The sequence below is a fragment of the Pezoporus wallicus genome, unplaced genomic scaffold (assembly GCF_028554395.1).
Source record: "Pezoporus wallicus isolate ANWC-B61680 ecotype Strahan unplaced genomic scaffold, APGP_CSIRO_Pwel_v1 contig_5418, whole genome shotgun sequence".
In the NCBI taxonomy this organism is placed as follows: Eukaryota; Metazoa; Chordata; class Aves; order Psittaciformes; family Psittacidae; genus Pezoporus; species Pezoporus wallicus.
In genome coordinates, this window is record NW_026640709.1 from 4,802,027 (window position 1) to 4,826,921 (window position 24,895).

At 36.7% G+C, this 24,895-nt stretch overlaps 1 long non-coding RNA gene across 2 annotated transcripts in view; it reads left to right on the forward strand.

Moving 5' to 3' along the window:
* The window catches only part of LOC130605027 (uncharacterized), a 140,352-nt gene that overhangs the window by 106,055 nt on the left and 9,402 nt on the right, over positions 1-24,895 (forward strand). Inside the window, exons 1-2 of one of the 2 annotated variants that reach the window (XR_008973593.1) lie at positions 6,467-6,563; positions 22,467-22,562. This is a non-coding gene — a long non-coding RNA (uncharacterized LOC130605027). Of the gene's footprint in view, positions 1-6,466; positions 6,564-22,466; positions 22,563-24,895 lie in introns of those variants that run through there. The other variant, XR_008973592.1, reaches the window with a different exon arrangement.

Sequence of the window (24,895 nt, forward strand, 5' to 3'; positions counted from 1 at the left end):
GTGATGCTTAACTTTGTATCAAATTTGATCTGGCCACCAGTTACTTTCTACTTCTGCAGGCTGCTTACTCTGTCACTGAGTATTAGATGTATTACCCACAGAGCAGTAATTACATTTGACACATAATTATTACAGTTTTGATGACAAGAAGGCCTTTTCTTTTCCTGCTTTCATAACGTATATTCCTGAAAGTGCTGGCTTGCTGAATACAGTTAGTTTAAAAGCACTTGGATTTAAATTGAACCCTGGGACAAAGAATGAAATGAAAAGGAAAAGAGTGAGCACATTTGAAAATTCCACAGATGATCTCACACAAGTCAATTTTGAACAGGAAAGAAAGCCTTTAAGTGTTGTTAATGCAAAAGGAGAAAGAGCTGCCTAGCTGCAGCCATGCCAGATCCCCAACAGGAAAGGAGTGCTTTTAAAGTTAATAAACTGAAGGAGGTTTGGAAAAAGCGGAGGCTTCTGGCAAGGCCACATAAACTACACAAATGAGTTTCTAATCTTGCCACATGGGCATTTTTCCAGCTCTGCACTCTGAGTCACCCCTAGCTGCAGGCCTGGATGAGCAGTTTAACAATACTTAGCTCCCTAGCTTTTTCTTTCTTTTTCTTTTTAATTTTTTTTTTTTTTTTTTTTTTTTTAATTATCAGTGCCAGAGTATCATGTTTCTGGAGCTTGGGGGCTGTGTGGTATTCAAAAAGGCTGAGTGCTTGGAATTCCTCCAACCATACCTGCATCTGCCTCTCTGCTGAGGTTAGAAAAGCTAGAGCTTCAAACTTTGTCATTTGCCATTACCTCCTTCCTACCTCGTCTCCTCTTGATTTCTCATAGCGTGCAGGGGGCGAAGTAAAGTTGGGAGGATGCTAAATATCCTTCCTTTATTTTTGAAAAAAAAAGAGAAGTTATAAGACGTGGACAGAGCAATGCTAATACTAGGAATCCTTCACTGGGAATTGAGCGGTCTTGAAGGAAACCCGAGCTGGAAGAAAATTACCTGGCTTGCTTCTCTGATCTGAGAGCTGAACATCAGCATCAAGGAAGCTGTATTTGATATACAGGGGATCCTTCCTTTTGATGTGAACTTTTCAATCAGTGCTGAAACAATGATAATCTAATTAACATATGATAAAACAGCTCTAATTTTAGCCTGGTTTGTTATTGTAAGAGCTAGTAGGGAAGGGTAAAGGGGGAGGTGGAGGATGCCATGAATGACTAATACTATATTTCAGCTCTTAAGCCATATTAAGTAATGTAGGATATAAAAATAAGCTTTCAGTACAATTTTTCCTATTTGACTTCTCTTTCCTTTCTTCTGTTCCCTCTCCTAAAGACGGATTTAACTACTTACTCTTTTAGGTGGATGTTGATAGACAGGTATTTATTATTGGTTCTGTAAGCCCTGAAATTTTTTTTCCACAGTGAGTCCACAGACATATACACTAAACTGCAATTCTCTGGGGCTGTCAGAATTACAGACCAGCCTGAGGCATAGCAGTATGATAAAGTTTTCAGGCCGTGTTTAGTTAAGGCTGAAAATTTGGGACCCAGCCAATCTATACCACTCAAGGCTCTTTTCACAGTCCAAAATGATTTGGCTTAAACATTTCCAACTGTGATGAGGTCCCATTTCAGTGATTATACAGTCATTCACTTTTCCACATCAACATCAAAGTCATTAACAACTGAGTATTATTGCATTGGCTGGAATTCAGTTAAGGACTAGAGGGATGTTGCTCTTTATTAAGATAAATCATTGCCTTGGTTATGTCACCCATGAAATAATCAATTTACTGTGTTGGTTAATTTCCTCCCTCTTTGATCTGTGAATTAAATTCAACAGATCATTGTTCCACACAACTGCAGTGCAAAGGATGCTTTAAAATAAATGTACCACATTTTCTAATGGTAGAAGTCTGGTAACTATGTAAAACAAGAAGACTTCATGTAGCCTGAGAAGTTTGGTTTTTTTCCATTCTTTGTTTCAACAGTTTCCTTTGAAACCTTCAGGGGAAAATGAGCCATCAGCACCTATTTGGGTGATCCTCTGTCAGAATTCTGGAGGAATTACCAAGGGGAAAGAGAATAGCTAGAACAATTGACTCTGAAGCCTTCAGAGGAGTTAGGTTTGTGCCAGACCCAATGAAAATGTTTTCTTCTAAGTGTATGTCAATTTCTTGATAGCATTTATGAGCTTTACTTACTGAGATGCTTACTGTAAGGAAGTTTTTAGAAAAATCCTACTCTCACAACAAGCTTAATGTTCTAAAACAAATAAATCTGAATACAGTGCATTGATGTTGGTTCATAATCTAATCTACTTTTGCATTGAACTATGCATTCTGAAATTAAAATATATATATGAACAAATAAATCCACATCAAATATGGAACTCACTATGCCTGTCAATGAGAAACTGATTATAAGAAACTAAAATCCAAATTAGGTTCTTGGTTTTTCAGAATTTCAGATCAGTCTGGGTATTTAAGTATTATTTTGTAAAGATTAAACTGTCATTTTTTTTTCAGAGATTTAATGGCATAATCTGTGCTAATTAAAACCAACACAGATTTTCTCAGTATTTCTCGACTGTAAGATCAGATCCATGACACTGGACTCTATTAAGATTTGGCTGGACTGCATACCCAGACATCTAATCTAGGTCATGGTTTGCCTAGAAAGTTTGGACCAGATGGTTGATTCCAACCTATGATTCCTATGAATCCATCCCTCTTCTGAAAGTTGAACTCTTCTCAAGTCCATGATACATCATGCGCTTTGAAAAATAGAAGCATCATGTGATGTGGCTTAAGAGTTTGAATTTAAGTTTTGCTGTAAAATGTGCCTAATTATTAGCCTACTTATAGCATCAGTGGGCTGGTTTGTCCAAGGCTATATCTGGTTGGCCAAGTCCACTACCGTGTTTCCTACACTATATTGCAGTGGTGCCACATATCTGGTGTTAGACACAGAATTCTCTCATTTTGCAAAAGCTTCTTGAAATTTGTAAGCAGTCAGTAAAAAATATTAAGGAGAATGGTTGTATTCTTGCCTGATCTCACACACTTGTGGTACTAAGGTTACTGTAAATGAAAAGCATGTATTTTTGTTATACATTGAGTTTAACTATGTGCAGTAAGTTACTGATTATAGAACCAAGATACATAACTTCTTCCAGATTTCTATGGCTTTAACATTCTAGAACATAGATTCATGAATAGAAGGGCCAGTATTTTTGGAAGAAAATGTATATTAAAATACTATTGCTAAAATAGTTCAACTGAAATTCCTGACTGAACTAAAAATAAATCAGTATCTTTTCTAACTCCAATTCCCATTGTATGAGTAAACATTTTCACTAACTCTTAGGTCAAAGTTATGGATTATAGCAACAGATTATGAAGCTATACTACTAATTTATTATAAGAACAGCTCTACAAATTCACTTCAAAATTAAAGTTGATTGCAGATTGGTACCTATAGCAATTTCTTACAGTGTTTCCCCTCACATTTAACATTTTAAAATGCTCTCTCCATCCTCTGTAAAACTTGGATGTGATTTCATGAAAGAAAAACAATTTGCATTAGTGAATGACTTTAACACATTTGGAAGTCATCTTCATGAAGCAAAATATTCCATAGCTGAGTATATAGGAGAATGAACACTAATGAAAGTTCAAAGTCAGAACTCTATAGCAATTCATTGTAAATCAGTCAGGATATTCAGCAGATGTGAGGAAGCTTAGTATTGAACATCTAATTGCAACTGCAGTAAACCTCATTAATGCACATGACAATTTAACCCTATATTTCCTGTAAACCTTCTCACTTGGCAGTCAACCTGCTGTTTTTCTAATTAATTGCATTTGTTAGTTTCTCCTTGTCAATTGCTTCATATTTGTGGTCTTTTGACAAATTAGTTCTCATTTCTAACTGAATCATTCTGAGGGCAGAAAGTAAAAACACTGCTATTCCTCATTTGTGATTGCTTATTTTGTTGACATGAACGCATAGTAACTGCAAGTTTCTTCAAGCTGTTGTGGGATATTTATTTTTTTGAGCTTCCATGAGGTCATACACTTAGAGTTCTTAGATGACAGAAACTCCTTGTGGAGTTTTGAACTCACATTTAGGTTTTGTAATTCTGCTTCAGGCAGTAGCTGGCAAGTTAAACAATCACTGATTGACTTTTATTAACTCTGATTTGTGAGGCTGATAGGCTCAGGAAGGCAACCTATAGACAGTTTCCTGAAATATCAGCCAAGATAGGAATCCTATAGAAATTCCAAAAATAGGAGATAATACTTTTCTTGCAAATTCATTTCTTATTTAGGTGATATTCTTTAATGTATAAGGTGTTACTATTTTTATACTTTAGGTATTTGATTTGAAATGTTCATCAATAAATTTGTGATTATAAAAAAAAATAATCATCACCTATCAAACACCTGATCCTGTACCATCTCATATGACAATAAAAGAATATTTTTTCCACTAAGGTTGCTGAAGAATTTAAGTTAAAATAGTGACTGATGTAAAATTGATGTAATGGTTGCTTTTGTATCAACTGGCTTTGCTAGAAGCCCTGAGGAAGATGCTGCACAGTGAGACTCCTGATCTGTCCTTGGATTATCCCCTTGCTCTGAGGGAAACTGGAGCCAAGTTACACTTGGCATGCCTTACTTTCCCTACTGAGCAACTGCATTCAGTCCATTGAAGGAGGAGAGCAAGGGGCCAAAATTATTCCTTACTCTAGGCTACACACCTGTACAGGGAGAAACAAAGCACTGATAAAAGAAATTCTCCATCCTATACTGGTTTTCATAGCTATTCCACATACCGCATGATCTCCCTTGATGGATCAGAGCCATACAAAATAATAACCCTGATATAAACCACTGATGTAATTTCAGAGATTTTGATGTTTGTGGGATCTCAGGTTCATTTTTTGTTTTAAAGTTTTTATTTTGGATTTAATTATTGTGTGGGATTTATTGAATCACAAGAGCTGTAAATAAAACTAATTTCCCTATGAACATAGAGTTATCATTACATGGTCTAGGAAAAAAATGTAATTGGTGATTTGGGTTTTATGTCTCTGTTTTATTTTTAATTCCAATGTCAAAATGCATCTGTCGTAGTGTTTGGTCCTGCAAGCTTTCTATGTACAAATCCCCAGACTTCAGCAGCAGTTCTTTAATTTTGAAGGGCTTATAGAGACAGCCTCAGAATCTCTAAGTGCATTTACACATTTGAAACCACATACATTAGTTGGATCAATGTCAGTGAAAATGCTTAACATTCCTCTTCAAAACAGAATCTTGAAATCTGTTAGCCTCCCTCTCATTTTCCCATTATCTCTCTTCTTGCTGACTGCCAAACAGGAATAATTTTTCAAAGCCTTGAATACCAAATCTATTACTCTGTTCTATGTTAGTTCTTATACTCTCCCTTGAGTGCTTATGCAGTGGATGAGCAGTGAAAGGAGCACTATAGTTTGCAATAGCATATAAAAGATTGAATCTGTCATCAGTTGAGGTGCTACTGTAAATTGACTTTTCATTAAAATTTTGCTTTTGCTTGTTCATTTGTCTGCCACACTGCCAGTATATAGGAAGCAAATAGGCACTGAAAGTTCACTAATACCAAATAAGCAACCAAAGGAAACTATTACCCAAATTACAAATGCAAGTTCTGCCCATCACCCATGCTGGAAGCTGAGTGGTAATGAAACTAGATAAAGACTTTTCCTCTTACTCGTGCAAAATGGTATTGCTTCTGCTAAGAAGATTACTGTATATGATGAAGGAAATATTTGGCACAGTGATTTCTGCTTCAACAGAACGGAAAACCCTCTCCTACACAGTGAAATTCTATGGAAGTTAGGGACCACTGACAGCACATATTTTTGTGGAAAAAAAAAACAAAAAACCAAACCAAAACCAAACGCCAAAACAATCCAACCCCCTCCCCCTGCCCAGAAAAAGTTTTCTTTTGATAAATAGATGTCATCATTTGATTTGCTGTTTAAATTTGCTTCTGTTTGGGGAAAAAAAGAGAAAAAAAAAAAAAGATGGGAAAAATTGTGAGTAATCTCAACAGCTTGTCAGAAGAGAAGCATATTCCTGAGGTGACCTACCTGCCTCATATGAAAGTGTTTTTTCTCAACAAAGCTGTTAATAAACATTTGTTCATCTACATATCAAGTGTTTTCAAATGAATGATTGTGTGACTTCTGCTACTGAAATAAAACATAACTGTGATGATATTCCTTAAAACCAGTTCCCACTCTCCATTTTTTTTTTTTGTGCAGGTATGTTCATTTCTGTGTCATGCTCATGATGATCCACGAGCACATAAATATGGAAAACTTAGAAAAAAAGACTTTTCACTGTGCAGATCTGTTGGTTTTGATTCAGTTGACACCAGCATGCCCTAACTAGAGTTTTCTTGCACCTAGAATTTGGTGTCTCACAGAGGTTTTTGGGGAGTGAGATGGAGATACTGGCTCACAAAGGCAGGTGACTGGAATCTGGCTGGCTGGCTGCAACAGAAAGGAAGAAGTGAGATTACAGCCTGGTTTACACACTCACACACTTAGGCACACCTTATAGTTGAATTAAAACCTGACCATGATGTTTCAGCAAAAAAGCTTCAGCAAAAGAGCAGATTCATGTTGTTTACTTCTCCTTGACACTTCTATGTAATTAAACTTTTGAATATTATTCCTGTACTGCTGCTAAAGTTGCAAAGTGGAGTACCTGAGAAAAGAAAAAGTGAGACAAATTTATCTAAACACTTTCATTAATTGTTAAGAAGACCTTAGAGATGAAAGATTCAGGTGTAAATTCCTTTCTTAACTGATTTATAATGGAACTGAATGTCATCTTTCATACATGTGAGCTAGCCAGTACTTTGAGATGACTGTTATGTCACTGGGAATCTATAAAATATTTAAACAAGTTTGAAGACTGTAAGCAAGTAACTGGATTATTATTTTGCCAGGTGGTTATGTTGCTCATCTGAGTTCCAGTCTTGCTGAGTTCTTTGCACTAGTGAATATTCACTATTATACATGAAGTATGGAAAAAAGAGAGTGCACTTTAAAACCTACACTATTCCAGTCATTTTGGTATTCCTAGGAGAACAGTTCAAGAGAAGGGAGTTGACTTTTGATTTTCAATGCCTTCTATGAATGCACAAACATGAAATCCTTCAAATATTTAAGTGCTTAAGCCTCCACCTCTTTTAAATCCAAAAGCTGAAACTAGATCAAACCTACTGCTGGCATAACTTTATTTTTTTCTTTTATTTATGAAAACAGTGTTTAGTGTGGCACACAATTTGAGATTTGACTGAAATAGTGAGAATTCTGGTAGGAGCTCTGGGCACAGCAGAGGTCCTCCACATCACCTAAATTATCTCTGGCAAATATAGGTACAATCTATTGCATTAATTTTTGCTTTAATTTAGCCAACAGTGTTGTTTACTAAGATGTAATATACAAAGATGTTATAGGATGCGGTGAAAATGCATAGGTATCAAGTTATTTGGGAATAATATATATTGTAATTACTACTGAAGGGTTGAGTCAATTTTAATAGGCATCGTTTAATTCTGCCGTCCCTTTGTGTTGATACATGCTACAACTTCTGGCAATATTCTTCAATACTGTCACTAAAAGTAGATCAATTACAGCATATCCTTTTAACAAGTTTGAAATAAAATATGCTAAGGATATTAAAAATGTGCCAAGTATGTTACGCTCACTGCCAGTTTCAGTCCTAGTAAATTATCCTGTGTTGCAAGTCATTGCCTGTTGCTGTTCACAGATTATGTGAATAAACCTCCAGATTTCATTCACTACCTTCTATTTTTGACTGAGAATTTGGAGGAATCTATATTTTAAGTGTTTGTAAGTGATTTTCCTTTCTTTACTGTATGATAAAATGTCTGACATTTCAGCTTCTAGCTACAATATAGATTTTTCTTATTAGCAGAGCTTGTTTATTACAAGAAGTTTCTTTGATATAGTACTAATTAGGAAATATATTCTGAAATACATAAATTGTGATTTGAATGGAGATTGTGTGGGTGAGGTAAAAAATGGAGTAGCAAATTAGTTTAGAAGACACAAGAGCCTTTTAAGACATGCTGGTTTGTACAGTGAAGGGTACTTTGACTTCAAAGGCGTGCATAGATAACATTTTCTCCCACTGGTCAAATACTCAAATGCAATATAAGCTGCAGTTTTCATTGCACTTCCAGTCTTCAGTGTGACTGTAAAATTGTATATAGTGATAAAAATTGTGTCAGTATGTTAGCTTGATCTCTAGTGGGCAAGGCAGACAGCTTCTGAGAAGGTTGGCAAGAGTTAACAGATCAACAGAGCAGCTGGAAAATATTGGCTTTTGTTGGATTACATAAAAAATCCCAGCATTAGTTGATGAGGCTTAACCACTTTTTGTGTTCTTTCCAGCATTCACCTGAATCTTCACCCATTTTTTCCTCCTGCCTTCCCATATAACCCTGTACCAGTCCAAAAGAATATCATTTAAGTAGTGTTTAGATAAATTCTCCACACATTGTTACTGACAGTGTGCCTGGAGTTTGCATTCACCTTTTTTGAAAATGCTAGTGGGTCTGATCAGCTATGTTCATGTTTACATTTACATCTTAGTTTTACAGAAGAGTTACTGGAGGGAAATTTACCATAAACGTTAAGGACAGTGTTTTAGCTCACAGTCTGAATGATGAGAAACAAAGCAGCATGTGTAAGACATCGAATCTCAGTTAGCCAAATGGCAAGGATTGGCCTGAGATGACTAACTCTCCTCCTGAGATTGTGACATGCTATCAATCTGGGTTGCTGAGTTGTCTGAGCATTAACCTGAATAATTTAAAAATTTCCAGATTGAAAGGCTGTTTATAGTCAGAAAATCTGAAGAGGCTGCCAATCCTTGCTAAGAGAAGCCTGTGTAGTTCACTTGCTATTTGCTTGTTCTGTAAAAGTTTACAGAGAAGAATCTTTATCACAGTTCTATTTTGTTTTCTATAGCCAGTTTTTTTACATACATGACCAGAAGAGAATTGTTTTTTTTACGTATGGGAATTTCTTTGTTAGACTAACACCTGATAAAGTGGTGTATCCATTTGTATATGCTCCTACATTTGATAATAAAGGATAAGCTATGATATACACCAGAAAAAAAAAAAAAAAAACCAAAACAAACCCAAACCAAACCAAACCAAACCAAAAAACAACCAAACATTCTCATTCCATCTTCAGTTTTTCTCTGGAAGGGATTTAAGGACTCTGGCCATCTGGATGTCTGGCAACTCAGTCAGAGCTGTGGCTACTGTGTGTGTGCAGATTAACTGTGTAGCACATGCACAGTAAGTCCAATGTGTCCAGTACACATCAGACCTGCTGCACATGTGCTGCACAGATGGTCTGTGCATACACAGTAAATCAGATATGTTAAGCCTACTGCACATATGCAAACCATCTGTGCATTGCACGTATATATATTTTTGCATGGGAAATCCCTAGTCAGAGCATGAAAGGTTGTGGCAGAGAGGAACTCCAGTGGTAGAGAGACCGTGAGAGACTGACAGTGGCATAAATTAAAGCAGCTCCTTGCCTGTTTTTGCTTTTGCCTGGCCAAAGCTGGAACAAATCAGTTCCTTATAATCAGAAAGTGTGACTAGCTGCTCAACAGTTTCCCTCTCTGTAGCAACTGGCTGTGGGAGAGAATCTGCATCAAGACCATTAATTTTATAGGCAGTGATTATCAGCTCCCTATTATTTCCCTAAACTAGCTGGAACTGCAGCTAGTTCATCAGGTAGCTCAAATGAGCAATGTCTGGTATTTTACTTATCCAATAAAATAGTAGTGCTTATTGTGCAGGCCTCAGGGATACGTTTAGCCAATTATCTTTCTTTTACTCCTCAGTAATCCTTTTACTTCTGTTCCAAGTATCTGCAATTATTACATAGGCTGTTTGAGCCTGGTAGGGATATTTACTGGTTAGTACATAGGCACAGCTACATATGTGTATAAACCTACATTTTTTTCAGTGTATATGCAAGTTATGTTTAATATGTTTGTTTGTATACATCCTTAAATCCTGGCCCTGACAGTGCCTAACGTGCTCTTTAAACTAGGTCTCCTTTAGGTCTGTCTCTAACAAGTTCTGTGGGTCTGTATCTTGAAGAACTCCTTTTATATGCCACAAGGCAACACTGCTCATCTAACTGCTATGCTACAGGGAAAGGATGCACCTCCCAACAGGCTTGAGAGGTGGTGGGCCAGTGTGAATCTCAAGAAGTTCAACAAGGTCAAGTGCAAATTCCTGAACATGGTCTAGGACAGTCACCAGTATGAGCAGAGGCTGAATGAGTAGAGAGCTGCCCTGAAGAGGAGGGCCTGGGAATACTGGTGGGTAAAAAATTAGATCTGAGCTGGCAGTTTGCTCTTGGAGCCCATAAAGCCAACCGTATCCTGGGCTGCAACAAAAGGAATGTGACCAGCAGGTCGAGGGAGGTGATTCTCTCCCTCTACTCCACTCTTGTGAGACTTAACCTGGAGTTCTGCATTCAGATATGGAGTCCCCAGTACAAGAAAGACATGGACCCATTGAGGCAGGTCCAGAGGAGGCCCACAGAAATGGTCAGAGGCATGAAACGCCTCTCCCATGTGGAAATGCTGAGAGAGTTGGGATTGTTCAGCCTGGAGAAGAGCGAGGAGACCTTGTTGCAGCTTTCCAGTACCTAAAGAGGGCCCAGAAGAAAGCTGGAGAGGGACATTTTACAAGGGCATGTAGTGATAGGACAAGGGGCAACAGTTATAAACTGAAAGAGGAAAGACTAAGATTAGATACAGGGAAGAAATTCTTCACATTGTGTCCTGGGTTCAGCAGTAGCAGTTATTTTCCTCCTTCTTAGTAGCTGCTGCAGTGCTGTGGTTTTGACTTTCGGCCTGGGAACGGTGCTGATAGCACCAATGTTTTTAGTTACTGCTCAAATATTTGGCCTGGCTAAGGACTTTCTGAGCCTCATGCTCTGCCAGGGAGGAGGGGAAGCCGGGAGGAAGCAGAGACAGGACATCTGACCCAAACTGACCAAAGAAGTATTCCATACCACAGCACGTCATGACCAGGATGTAACAGAGAGTTACCTGGAAGGGCCAGGACTGCGGGGTTGGATGAGGTATGGGTCGGTGCTTGGTCAGGATGGGGGGGGTGAGTTATCGGTTGGCTGGTGCTGAGGTGTTGTATTCTCTTCCCTTGCTATTTCCTTTATCATTGTTATTATTGGTGGTAGCAGCAGTGATTTGTGTTATACCTTAGTTACTAAACTGTTCTTATCTCAACCCATGGGAGCTGCATTCTTTTCGATTCTCCTCTCTGTCCCTCTGGGAGTAGGGGGAGGGAAAGAAGGGGGGGAGTGAGTGAACGAGCTGCCTGACTGGTTTTAAACCACGACAAATTGACAAGACACTGGAACAGGTTTCCCAGAGAAGCTGAGGATGCCTTTTCCCTGGAAGTGTTCAAGGCCAGGCTGGATGGGGCTTTGAGCGAGTGGAAGAAGTCCCCCTGCCCGTGGCATGGGCTTTGAACTAGATAATTTTTAAAACTCCCTTCCAACCCAAACCATTCTGTGATTCTATGAAATATACAAATTACAAAAATCTCTTCCACAGCCAGAAGTTCTGATTTTAATGTTGTACCATTCCCATGCCATTTATTATTTACAAGGCCTGCTTTTTGTTCCTGGTTTCTCATTGAAAACTGTCCCTAGCTCTGTGTGGTAAATTCATACCTACTTTGAGAAGAGCTGTAACTTTCTTGGTCAAAATCTTTTGGACAAAATCAACTTCAATAAAATACTATCAATAGTCAGGTTTTACAAGTATTTTGATATTGTAATAACACTCTGTAGTAAATCACATGGAGTGGATGTTTGAAGTGCTGAATTCCAATATGCTGTGAATAATCCACTGAACCAAAGGGAAATACCTGAATGAATAGAATAAGCAGGATTTTTCCGTAATACAAATTAGAAACATATACTTCTGAGTAGGGCAGTTTTAAAAGAAGATGCTGGAAAGAGCAACAAACAATAAGGTATGGCATATAAAGTGACTTGTCATTCTAGTTAGAATTCTTCCAGCGTCAGAAAGCAACAAGCTAGATGGGGCACTAAAAGAGAAAGAAGAAAAAAGAGAAAGAAAGGAAGGCTTAAGGAAAGGGGAGCATTGGGGTAGGAAAATTGTAGATTATTTGAGGCCGTCTCCTTGACCCTAGCCTACCCCCACTGCTGCAGCCAGTGGTCAGGGTGAAGTAAAGCTGACAATAGCTATTCATCATGCTGTAGACTTGAATGTAAAATGAAAACCACAACTACCTCACATGATGCGAGTAAGTACAGGAAGAGAATGGAAGATTTTATCCCAAAGAAAAATAGGAATTCTTATTAAATTCCACTCCTCCTAGAAGCAACTGGTTGTTTTCTCCCCCTTAAACTACAAACGCATGCATGTAATATGCTTTCATACACAGTCAAGAGTGTTGAAATTCCAAAGGAGTTTCTTGACCCACTCCTCCAATTTCTTTCATTCAGATGGATAATGTTCCTATGGATGATTTGCTTTTGAAGATAAGCAGATGATGTACAGTGAGGAAAAATAGTTATTATTTGCTTTCAGGGGGACTTCTTGGATATCCGTTCTTCATTTATTTCAAAAGCTGATAACAGTTTTAATTTCTTTGCATGAATAAAGAGTCAAAAAAATATCCTTAGAAAACCTGTTGCTTCTTCCTGCAGAAACTTTCTTGAAAGGCAGAAGTACAGCAGGCTTCAGTTCATGGTCAAGGAATTTCTGCAGCTGGGCTGATATGGGGAAATAAATGTTCTCCCCTGAAGCACAGAAGATAGTGCAGATAAAAGTTCCTTGGAAAAAAAAATAAATCTCGGTTCTTCCTCCTGTTTCATATCATCCCTGAAGGAGAGAAATTCAACATCAGGTGTCATAGTACTGTGGTGTAAATATCTCTGAACAATCTATTCTTCTTGCCTAACAAAACACACATTTTTTCAAATTGCTTAAATCTGGGCCAGTCTGGGAAGAACTTAAAAAGAAGGAAAGTAGTTTGCTTCAGTTATGTACACACAAATGCACACATACTGTGAACGACCACTTCATTCTACAAAGAATATGATTGTCCATAGTTTTCTGATCTTGATACCAAAGTACGTTAATTACAACTGTCTGGTTAATGTGACTTTATTATTTTTAGACCTTCATAATGGATTATCCATATGCAACTGCTGCTTCACTGTTCAAACTGAACCTGTCTTGTATCCAAGTAAAATAACTGCAACACCTTCTCTTCCTCCCCTTACTTCTAAAAATAATTATTGTCACAACCAAAGAACACAGCAGTACTTCAGTTGTTTGTCAGAAATTACTTCACAGACAGTGACAGCTCTGGTTCCTTAGAATCATAAAATCATAGAATTGTTAGGGTTGGAAAGGACCTTAAGAGCATCTAGTTCCAACCCCCCTGCCATGGGCAGGGACACCTTACTCTAAACCATATCACCCGAGGCCTCGTCCAACCTGGTCTTGAACACTGCCAGGGATGGAGCATTCACAACCTCCCTGGGCAACCTATTCCAGTGCCTCACCACCCTAACAGGAAAGAATTTCCTTCTTATATCCAATCTAAACTTCCCCTGTTTAAGTTTTAACCTGTTACCCCTTCTCCTGTCACTGCAGTCTCTAATGAAGAGTCCCTCCCCAGCATCCCTATAGGCCCCCTTCAGATACTGGAAGGCTGCTATGAGGTCTCCATGCAGCCTTCTCTTCTCCAGGCTGAACAGCCCCAACTTTCTCAGCCTGTCTTCATGCGGGAGGTGCTCCAGTCCCCTGATCATCCTCGTGGCCCTCCTCTGGACTTGTTCCAACAGTTCCATGTCCTTTTTATGTTGAGGATACCAGAACTGCACACAATACTCCAGGTGAGGTCTCACAAGAACAGAGTAGAGGGGCAGGATCACCTCCTTCAACCTGCTGATCACGCTCCTTTTGATGTGGCCCAGGATACAGTTGGCTTTCTGGGCTGCAAGCGCACACTGCCGGGTCATGTTCATTTTCTCATCAACCAACACCCCCAAAAGCAGAGTTATAATTGTTTATTCCTTAGTAATAATAGTATATTCCTAGTATATTCCTTAGTAATAGTAGTATATTCCTTGTTATAATTGGACAGTGAAAAAGTTAAAGGTTGTCTAAAATAGAGGTGTTAGATTTTTGACTGAGAGGTGCCAAGGAACTACAGTGTGTCCAACATCCTTACTAAAACTCAAGATCTCCTTCAAAACTTTAGGAAGTTTTTTTATACTTAACAGAAGTTGTTTATTTAAAGAGTTGGTGCATGAAAATGAATAATGAATAATTTTTTTAATCCATAATTGCATCAGAATTAGTAAAAATTCTGTCTGCAGCTACTGATTTTTGTAAGATTTGCTGCTAATTGTATCACTGATTCATGACTAGAAAAACAGTATATTCTGTGGAATAGATCCAAACCATTAACACATTGGTTTTTCATGCTGCATTTCAAAGGCATTATGAAAAAACAATTTTTTTTTTTTTGCACTTAACAGCCTATTTTAAGGCTGTGTCTTTGTAGAATATTTTAAATGGTGAAAAAGCCATTAATTTATCTATGGGAACACAGGTTGTCTGTGTAAAGACATAGATTTACAGTTTAATACTGGATGAGTAGCTAGCTCCATTTGGAACACTGCATGCTTCACCACAGAGAATTTCTGTTCTCAAAACACATTTAGTAGCCAACAGTCTGTGTCCAAACTCAGGGCATGGGTATTCACATGCTTTACATATGTGTGCTGGTTAAAAAAAAATAAAAATACATGGAATATTGTAATTTACCAGTATATAACTGATGCTGTATCACAATAATCAAAATATCAACAGCATCTCTTTCATCTGCGAATTATATCATGTTTCACTTGCATTTTTCAATTTGTCATCAGTTGCAGGTCTGCCTTTAACTACAGAAGAGTGGACATATGGTTAATATCACAGTACTCGGAGATGGAAAAAAAAAGAGATACATCATCAATTCTGTATTTAAAATGTAGTAAGTAAGAACTCAGCTTTGACTAAAAAAATGTAAGCAGTCTGAAAACTGGTAGAGCTATGAAAATCACATAAGGTTTGGAGAATGAAGCTAGTTTAATCTGAAACTACTGAAGTATTACTACATTCTCTTTGAGTTTCTGATATTTAGGCATTATTTCCAGTTTAACTTCCTGTTTCTTTTCTAAAGGTAGAAATAATATTTTTAAAAAATATGAATAATATTGTGCATTATTATTTTACTATGTATTACATAATAACACAAAATAAAAATAATATGGAAATATGTGGAGTAAATAATAATTAAAACCTTCATATTTATGTAGTATATATTATTAGTAAATAATAATTAAAACCTTTGATTTATTAAGTTTAGCATTAACTTAAATATTCAAGGATTCAAGATAATTCAAATAACTTTGAATAAATTCTGAAACCCCTGTAAAGGGAAGAAAGAGAGGAAAATATTTCCTGACCCCAATCAGTCATCACCTTAAAATGTCAATCAAGAGAATTGATAATATTCATAATTTTGTTTTTCGTATTATGTCTATCTGTGCCACTATGCCTCTGCAAGGCATTTCACAATGCAGATAAAGTATTGCTTTAATGCTTTTTTGAAAATGTTATATGCCTCCCTTTTGTTCTCCATCAGATGCTTGTGATGATAAAAGTAATTTTATAATTTAGCCTCTGCATTTTCCCCTGCAAGTTCTTTCCATTCCAAAATGGGAAGCTGCAAAAACCTTTGTGCTAGATAAGCTTTACAAAAGTGCATATCTAGATTATAACAAATTGAAACAGACAATTCTTTTTTTTCTTCTTATTCTGGATTTTATCAGTAAATGCCTAAAAAGGTGGTCCTTAAATCTATTTGTCTGATCAGTTTTCATAAAATTTCTTTTCCTTTAAAGCTGGTCTCAATTACAAAATGAAAAAAAAAGGGAACATGCTTATGATGTGTAGCTCAAAGTCTGTTATATTCCCTGGAGTGTTACAAAGCAAAAAAGCAACATTATTTATAACATAACTACCAGAAATGGGAAAAAGCTCTTCCACATATACTGAAATTAGAAATAAATCAGCTTTGGTCAAACTGATTTCCATTTTTGTTTTGTTTCTCCCTCAGTATTCAACTGAAAATGCAAACTGCAGGAAGTCTAATGAAAACCACAACTTTAAGTATTCCTGTGTATAAAAAGCGATTTCTAAATACAGTAGTATGATTTTGATTAGTAATTAGGGATCACCTGTTCAGGAGTACAAAGAATATCATGTGACATGCAATCAACTCCACCCAAGCCAAATGAGCAGCATTTCAGTTTGGATAGAGCTACCTCTGATAATCTTTTGAAATAAAGAAACTTGTAAAAGGAAGTTCACAAAGTAATAAATACATCTGAAGAAATTGTTATCCGCACAGAATTTGTACAACAAAGATGTTGAAAATGGTTGATACTACTGTGAAACAAACAGAAAAGACTGATGGTTCCAAAGATGAGGAGTGTTTATTTGCTGATACGGGAAAACGTATTTTAAAATCTTCCTAAAATCCTTCAGATGAACCTCACAATATTTTAATGTTCCTTAGTGTTTTCATCCTAAACATCTGTTGCTTTGCTTTAGTTTCATTATAATGCATTGCATGGTAATGCAATCACTCAAAAGTTAATTTTACCCTTTAATACAGTGTTGTACTCAAATTGACCGCGAACTTCTGCATGCATCTCATCTCTAATTTCTTGTTTATTTTTTTCGTTAACCAAGGATACCTATCCAGTACTTTTGAAGTAGTACCCTACAATATTAATTGCTTAGTTACTGTCCTTTTAACTACAGAGTCCACTTTCAGGTAGATCATTTGTTTAGCTTAATTCCTGTTGCTCTCTCCCTTATATTGTTGCTTAAGAAGTGTGCATTCATTCAGTTTGGGTTTTGTAATTTTCCATGTCTAGAAACTTGCCTTAAAAAAAAAAAAAAAGATAATTATCAATGATAGTGTATATCAGGACCAAATATATATGAGCCTTCCACAAAACTAAAGAGATATGCAGCGTTAGAAAGTCAGGAAGTATTTCTGAGGGTGTTTGCATGGATAAATGAAAGCAAAGTGTATAGTGTCCTACATCAGCTCAATGGTCCACCTAGCCTGATACCAAGTTTGAAATAGTGGCAAGGAGTACATTTTGACAGAAGTGGATGTGATTATGGGAAAAATACTATGACAGGTACCCTGTTGACTTCTCCAGCTTCATTTTTACTACCTCAGCAAAGGCTGTATGCAGACAAGTTTGGGGAAAAAAACCCTACCAAACAAATCGGTAATGACTAATACGGTATAAAAACTAAATGTCTTCTGCTTGATTTTAAGGAACATAAATATAATAAACGTTCCCTAATAATATAAATTTAGTAATGTTTTTCTTATTCACAAGTTTATCTAATTATTACAACAAAGTATGGTAACAGGATCTCAGCGATTTGCTGAGGTACCTTGAACATATTATAATTCTGCGCAGTGGCACAGTGAAATTCAATACTGTTTAGTCACTGTAGTAAGTGTGCTTTATTCTGGTTACAGATAGCTGATGAGAACTTAAAAGAAACCAGTGAACTATCCAGCCTCAAAGTAGACTTCAACCTGACCATTTCCAGGTAACTTCATGAAAAATATACACTTTCAGCGGCAAACAGGTCAACTGGAACAGGGTGAAACTTCAGATAGTAAATAAAGTTTTGTGTTTTCTACAATAAACATATCATATATTTATGTGTAAACCTGATTTTTTATATATATATATATATATATATATGATGGTTCTGATGTAGTGAAGAGGGTGTGCAAACTATCTGCAGCTTCTGAAAGGCATTTCAAATTATTCTGAATCACATTTCCTACTACTATATTCACTGCACCTGAAAACACTGCCATCTTCTTGCAGCTATTACTTAATCACTAGTTTCACAAATTTCGATTTGTGTCACATAAATGTCTTTAAAGTAATTCAAGGACAAAACAATGTAGTCTGTGATGTTTATGTTCCATGAAAAAGGGGTTGTTTGCAGTCAAGTGATGGGAAAAGACTGGTATCTAAGGCAACTGAGGATGTTTAGTCTGGAGAAGAGAAGGCTTGGGGGGATCTTACAGCACCCTACAACTACTTGAAAGGAGGTTGTAGTGAGGTGGGGATCAGTCTCTTCTCCCAAGTAACAAGCAATAGGACAAGAGGTAATGGCCTCAAGCTGTGCCAGGGAAGGTTTAGACTGGGTATTAGGAAAAACTTCCTCACTGAGAGGATGATCAGGGATTGGAACAGGCTGCCCAGGGAAGTGGTGGAATCACCATCCCTGGAAGTGTTCAAAAAACGTGTAGGTGAGGTCTTCAGTGATATGTTTTAGTGGTGGTCTTGGACTTGATGATCTTTTCCAAGCTAGTTGATTCTATGATTCTGTGATTCTATGAAATATATTTAAGATTAAAGTAGTACCAACCTGAAGAGAGGGTTTCAGAAATGTTTTGCATTTAAAGCAAATGAAAGGCAGAGGACAGCTATCACCATTGCTTACACAGATAGAATATGCTATTGAATATGTAATATCTGCCCACAAAAAATACATTGTTGTTAATAAAAGCCTTTCCTTAATTAAAGAGTGCAGAATTTGACCCTGAGAGAGTGAAAGTGGTGAAATGGGGGAATGTGCTAATAAAAGAGTAGTTAAATAACTACTGCAGTTAAATAATTAGCATGCTATTCCTCAATAGAAACAGTCATTTTGTGGTAGTTGGGTGGTTTGTCAGTAGAAAATGATGAGGATTATGGTGTTGCAATTTAAGAAGTCCTATTCTGACTCACTGGTGTGTTAAATGTAAATATATATGTGGGGCTGAGATCAAGCCAAAATCACTGTTGTGAGCAAAGTCTTCATGTAGATTGGAACCATCTTTGAACAGAGGTGCATCCTTTCTTTGTTAAGAGCTCTGGGTTTACATATAGCTATTATTCACATCCAGACACAGATCCAACTTCCTTATTGTGGCCATCTGGCTCATATTGCCATGCTGCATTAAAACTCTGTTTCTTGCTAGCTTCCTATACTTGTATCAACCTTTTGAAAAAAATTATCTTTCATTAATAGACTTCCACATTCATTTTCAATCAGGAAAAACCTTCACCCTAAGAAGTGAGCTAAAACAGCATATGCAAGCAAGTGCTGAAAATAAATAAATAAAAGTAGAACCTTTTTCCCAAGGTCTTTTTGGCTTTGTTAATAGGATCATAGGCCCATCATGATCCTATTGCAATATGCTGCTGTGGATTTAAAATGCATTTCAAATACATAAAAGGCAACATATTCATCTGGCAGGACTTGAATCTAAGGCTGTTTGTCTGGCATGTAGCATGTTCCCTGTAGTATTTGTTCATCCTCAAAGGAAGATTGCCAGAACGCATTCTTAGTAATGGACTTCGGTAACACACTAGGAATGTGTAAAATCATGTCCTCAGGCTCAGAGGCATTATTTTGCACGTTATCTCTAGTAAGACTCTGAGCAATCTAGATAGCATTAGAGCTGTTTTCCCTTGAATGTAATGGTACTCTATCACATACAGACTCAAGAGCCCTGCATGTGGACTCTGGTATCACTAGGTGCAGTAATCGTACAGTGCTCAAAATATACAGTGTGTGATAGATCCCACAGGTATTTTCTTCACTTCCCACCTGTTTGAATTCATCTGAAGGCTTTTTCTTTAGGTCAGAAAAACTTCAGTCAGCTGCTGGACTCTGTAAAGCAAGTACTGTAACTTATTCCTTGGGTCCTCCCATCCTTTCCTAGAATAAATCAGCTTTGCACCATTTACACTTATGGAATTTTATCTGTTAATACCACCACTTTAAAATTTGCTCCACCTTATTTTTCATGAGTGGAAATACAGTAATAAAACCAAGTTGTGACTTGGTTACACAGCCAGAGTGTAACTGGAAACAGTAGTTGATGTAGGACAGTAGAAGGTATTCTGATATGCTCAACTCAAAATATATTTCTCCCTCTTCATGAAAGTTTCCTGTGACAGAGGAATAACTCTTCTAACATGTTGGCATATCATTTGGGCTGTAAAGAGAAGACAGAATTTAAAGTATCTCAGCATGCTTCTTTAGATCATCCTGCTGTTATAGAAGCTTTCAGGGAATCCAAGAAAATTCTGTTAGGCCATATGGAAATTTATCTTGTGATTGACCATTGGAGTGAAAGAACTGGAATGAACATTGGAGTGAAAGAATTGGTCTTTCTGTAAAATTAGGTGGATTTTTTTTGAAAAAAAAACAACAAACCCAAACAGAAAACAAACCCATGCAGTTTTGTCTTTATAAGGATGCCAAAAAAATATGAAGAAGTTGGACATAATGTGTGAAATTAAATGGAATTAGGAGGACAAAACTGAAATATTCAACTGTTCCTCATAAAAAGTTACTTTGAACAAATGTCAACCATAAGCTATGCATACATTTAAACTCACTAGCTGATGCTGACATGATAAACCCTTATTTTTGATACTCTAGTCACAGGAACAAATTACCATGGTGCTGTCTACATCTTTGACTCCTATTTGTTGCTTTGGTGTTGATTAGGATTAAGCTTACTGGGCCTCAGTACTTAGTCATTTTGCATTAATTCATAGCTTACTCCTCAGACTTTTTGTAAGTTTATTTCCAGATTGTGTTAGGTAAAATTTGCTTTAAGATAATAGAGGTAATAAAGACTGATGGCGTGTTTACCTAATGGAGCTATTTTGTGAATCTGTATCGAGCTTTTCCCATTCTGCCAAGAGCAGAGCATCTGTGATTATCGCAGTGTAGTTTAAAGCACTCCATTTGAGACAGCGAGACAAGTTATGCTTTTGGCTGCCTAAGTGAATCTCTCTTTCTTTCACTGGAAGTTACATGTCTGCAGTAGAAAACAGTATTTAACTCCTCAGCACTGAGGATTTCTATCAAGGCCAGAATAAGAAGTTACTTGAAGAGGAACTGTGCATTTTTTTCAAGGGACAGTGAACTTTTCAGCTGTTACCGTAATTATTCTTTTCAGGTACTCTTGCAATCCTCCCTCAATAACAGTGATTCCAATTCTATAAAATTTTGTCTAAGTACAATCTAATCTGCTCTTCTCAGATATAAGGAAGAAGTTCTTTACTGCTAGGGTGGTGAGGCACTGGAATGGGTTGCCCAGGGAGGTTGTGAATGCTCCATCCCTGGCAGTATTCAAGGCCATGTTGGACAAAGCCTTAGATGGCAAGGTTTAGTGTGAGGTGTCCCTGCCCATGGCAGGGGGTTTGGAACTTGATGATCTTAAGGTCCTTTCCAACCCTAACTATTCTATTATTCTATGATTCTATATGCGTGCAATGGAAACTCTCAGAGAACTCAGGAAGGGAGAGTTCTCTAGGGTAGGGCAGCAGGTTTAAAGGTATTTCCTGTAAAACTCTGCTGCGAAATCCTCACTACAGGTAGAAATTTTCAAGTTCTTGCATTTTATGTAATCTAGGATAATATTATTCTGTCCTTGACATCTGTAGTATCCTAGACAGTACTTCAAAAACAGTACGATGTTACGGTCCCCAGTAACATCAATTAGATGACCTGATGTAGCACTTGGTGTTATAATCTATTTTAGCTCCTTTCCCTCATGCTGTAAGGTCACTGATTGATGTTACTGTCTAAACTGAATATTAACAATAAGAGGAATCTTGATGAATAAATTCCATGACATTTTATTTTCCTGCAATAATGATACAAAATTAGACTTAAAATAAAACAAAAAGAACAATTAAAATACCTTCTGGACACATTATTAAATCTCTAGAAAAGTATATATTTTCATATCATTCCTTCTGATGTATTTTTGTTTCATTCAGGTAGAAAGACCTTCCTCAGACAGGGTTGAATACTAAATAAAAATTACAAGGGAGATGAAAGATTAAAAATGCAATCAATTTTTGAATCAACAATCCTTTTATTGTAAGCAGATATTGTTTAGCTTAAAGAGCTCAGTAACAGCACTGAGACAAACAACCATTCAGTGAGGAATCTTTCAAGTTTTCTCTGTGATACAGGAAATAAAATTGGATGGGGGCTTTCTTTTCTCTATGTGTAGACCTTTTCATGAGAAATCATGTCATTGCTTATGGCAGTACAAGGTGGCAAACACGGCTTTATGTCACAGAAGCCCAAGATTAACCAGAGAACTTGACCTAGCTTTTTGCTTTGCTGTACTCTATTTTTTTTTTCCTTCCCCAGAATCTCTGTGCTAAATGGGTTGAAGTATATCTGGTTTGTACTTCTCAGAGTGGATTCAATGTGACATGTTATGGGAAGCTCTGGCAGAAATATGTGGTAAGTAGGTCACAACAGCTATGTTGATTAGCATATTGGTGATTTACAACCACAGTATCTGTTATAATGTGACAGACGGATAACATAAAATTGTGTGTATTTGTTGGGAGAAAGAATTTTTCCAGCATGAGACCAAGCTGAGTAACCATGTTGTAGTAGCAATATATTTATTTTTCTTAAAACTGTAACCCCCTCATGAAATGTTTTTAGCCCTTAGCTTAGCCTGAGGCCAAATCCAAGGAAAGTAGCCTAAAGCTCATGATGAATGTTTACTGACTTTTGTGGTCAGTGTTTCTCAGGAGTAAATTGTAAAGAGCATATGAGCTGCACTTTATGTTTCCAGCTTCAGGCTGTGGAAAAGAGTTGGAGAAAAATGTATGCCATTTAAAATTACCCCCAAATTATGCTCACAAAATATGCTTCACCTTTTCACAGCTGTGCATACTGAAATTACTAAATACTGCATTCCGTTCTAGGAAGTCAAATACATGTACTTCATGTGGTTTAAATAAAATAAGAAATAAGTTCATTTAGAAAACAAGACAGATATTTCAACATGAAAATCTAGGGGCTGAAAAATTATCTTGAGAGCTTCTGGGTGAACCTTGGGATTTGACACAAGGGAAGTCTGCAGCAATCCCTTCCCTTGATTAGGAGAAGGATGTGCATTGCTTCTTTCCTACTGTCTTTATACATGTTTCAGCAGCCTGCCACATGCAATATGCCAAAAATCGTACAAACACCCGTCTGTGTAACACACACAAATATGTGCACATGAACACACATACACAGTTCATTTCAGAAAACTCCACATAAGCTTAATAAAAACTGCTTTCTCAAATAGAGAATTTATTGAGATACACTTGCACTAGCTCTTTGCTGAACACAGAAATTTTGCAGGCTTTTCTGCTGTGACTCCTATGGTTATGATCTAGTTCCATAGTTCAATATTTTTCTGTATTAATTGCAGAGTCATCTATTTCCATGTATGTCAAAAAAAATATTATTTGACACAGAAGTCAGAACTACTAATTTCTTTCCATACAGCACCAACATGTGTGCATGTTATAATTAACCTGTGCAACATTTTGAGAGAATCTGGGTAGCACATCATTATTGGAGGTGAACTTTGAGGTTCAGGTATGATAACTTGAAGTTGATTGACTGAACACAATAAATCTTATTCCATAAGACAATGAAATTTTTAGATAGATGTCTATCAATGAAAACTGTCTACATATTAAATTGTAAAATTTTATTGCAAGATCAACTAGGATATAATTTTAATATACATTTTAATTCCTTTTTATAATAATTTCAAAAGATGTACTTTTTTTGAAAGCAAAAAAAAGCAAAACATGGAAAGCAACAACTGATCTGAAAGCTGTAGTCTGAAAGCAAGTAAGTTATGTATTTCTGCCTTTGCATCAGGTAAAAATCAGAAATCAATTTCAATCAGATCTTCAGTGAATAGCACACTGGTCTACATGAGAAATAAACACATTGACACTGATTAGAACTGGCTTTTGTCATTATATTATTTTTAAGTACATAAAACAAGGAAACACAGAGTACCGATCAAACTAAGTCCATCTACTTCTTTTAAACCCTTATTTCAACACTGAAAACTATCTTATGTAAATTGAAGGGAATTGCAAACCTTATCATACATTCAACTGCAATGCAGCCTGTTCGATTTATAAAAGTCTAGGCATCTAATGTTTTGCTTATGTATAAGATCATCCAGTTCCATTCTTCTGGATAAGCTTAGGGTAAAAACTGAGCTCCTTCCACTTACATACTTTGCAGTAGATTTTTCTAGTAAAGTAGAAAAAAAATTATTATTATTGTTATTATAGGAGTAAAACATTATTATTATTATAGGAGTAAATCAATCTCTAATAGGAGTATATTACCAAGCGGTTTGGGTGAAGGGGTTTACATATAGAAAAAGTTATTGAAATAGAGTTTTCATATTTTCAACAGATCAACTTAATACATACATATATAGTTAGGTGAAAAGATAATTTTCCAATCTTGACACTAACTAATTTCAATTTATGAAGGCAGAAGATAACTCTGTATATTACTGTGCTGACCACATATAGCAGGAAAGGACATATAAACCTCCATAATGCTGCTCAGCCCAAATCAGCTGAATCAAAAAATGGTCAAAGGTTGCTTTTGGATTGATGGACCTGACCAAATTAACAGGAAGAAATAAGGTTTCTGTTTAAGGAATGGGTTGGCATAATTTATGTCCCTCAGCTGAGGCAGTGTTTTACAACAGACAAAAATGCTGAACTGTACAACTGTAGATGACCTCTGCTTGG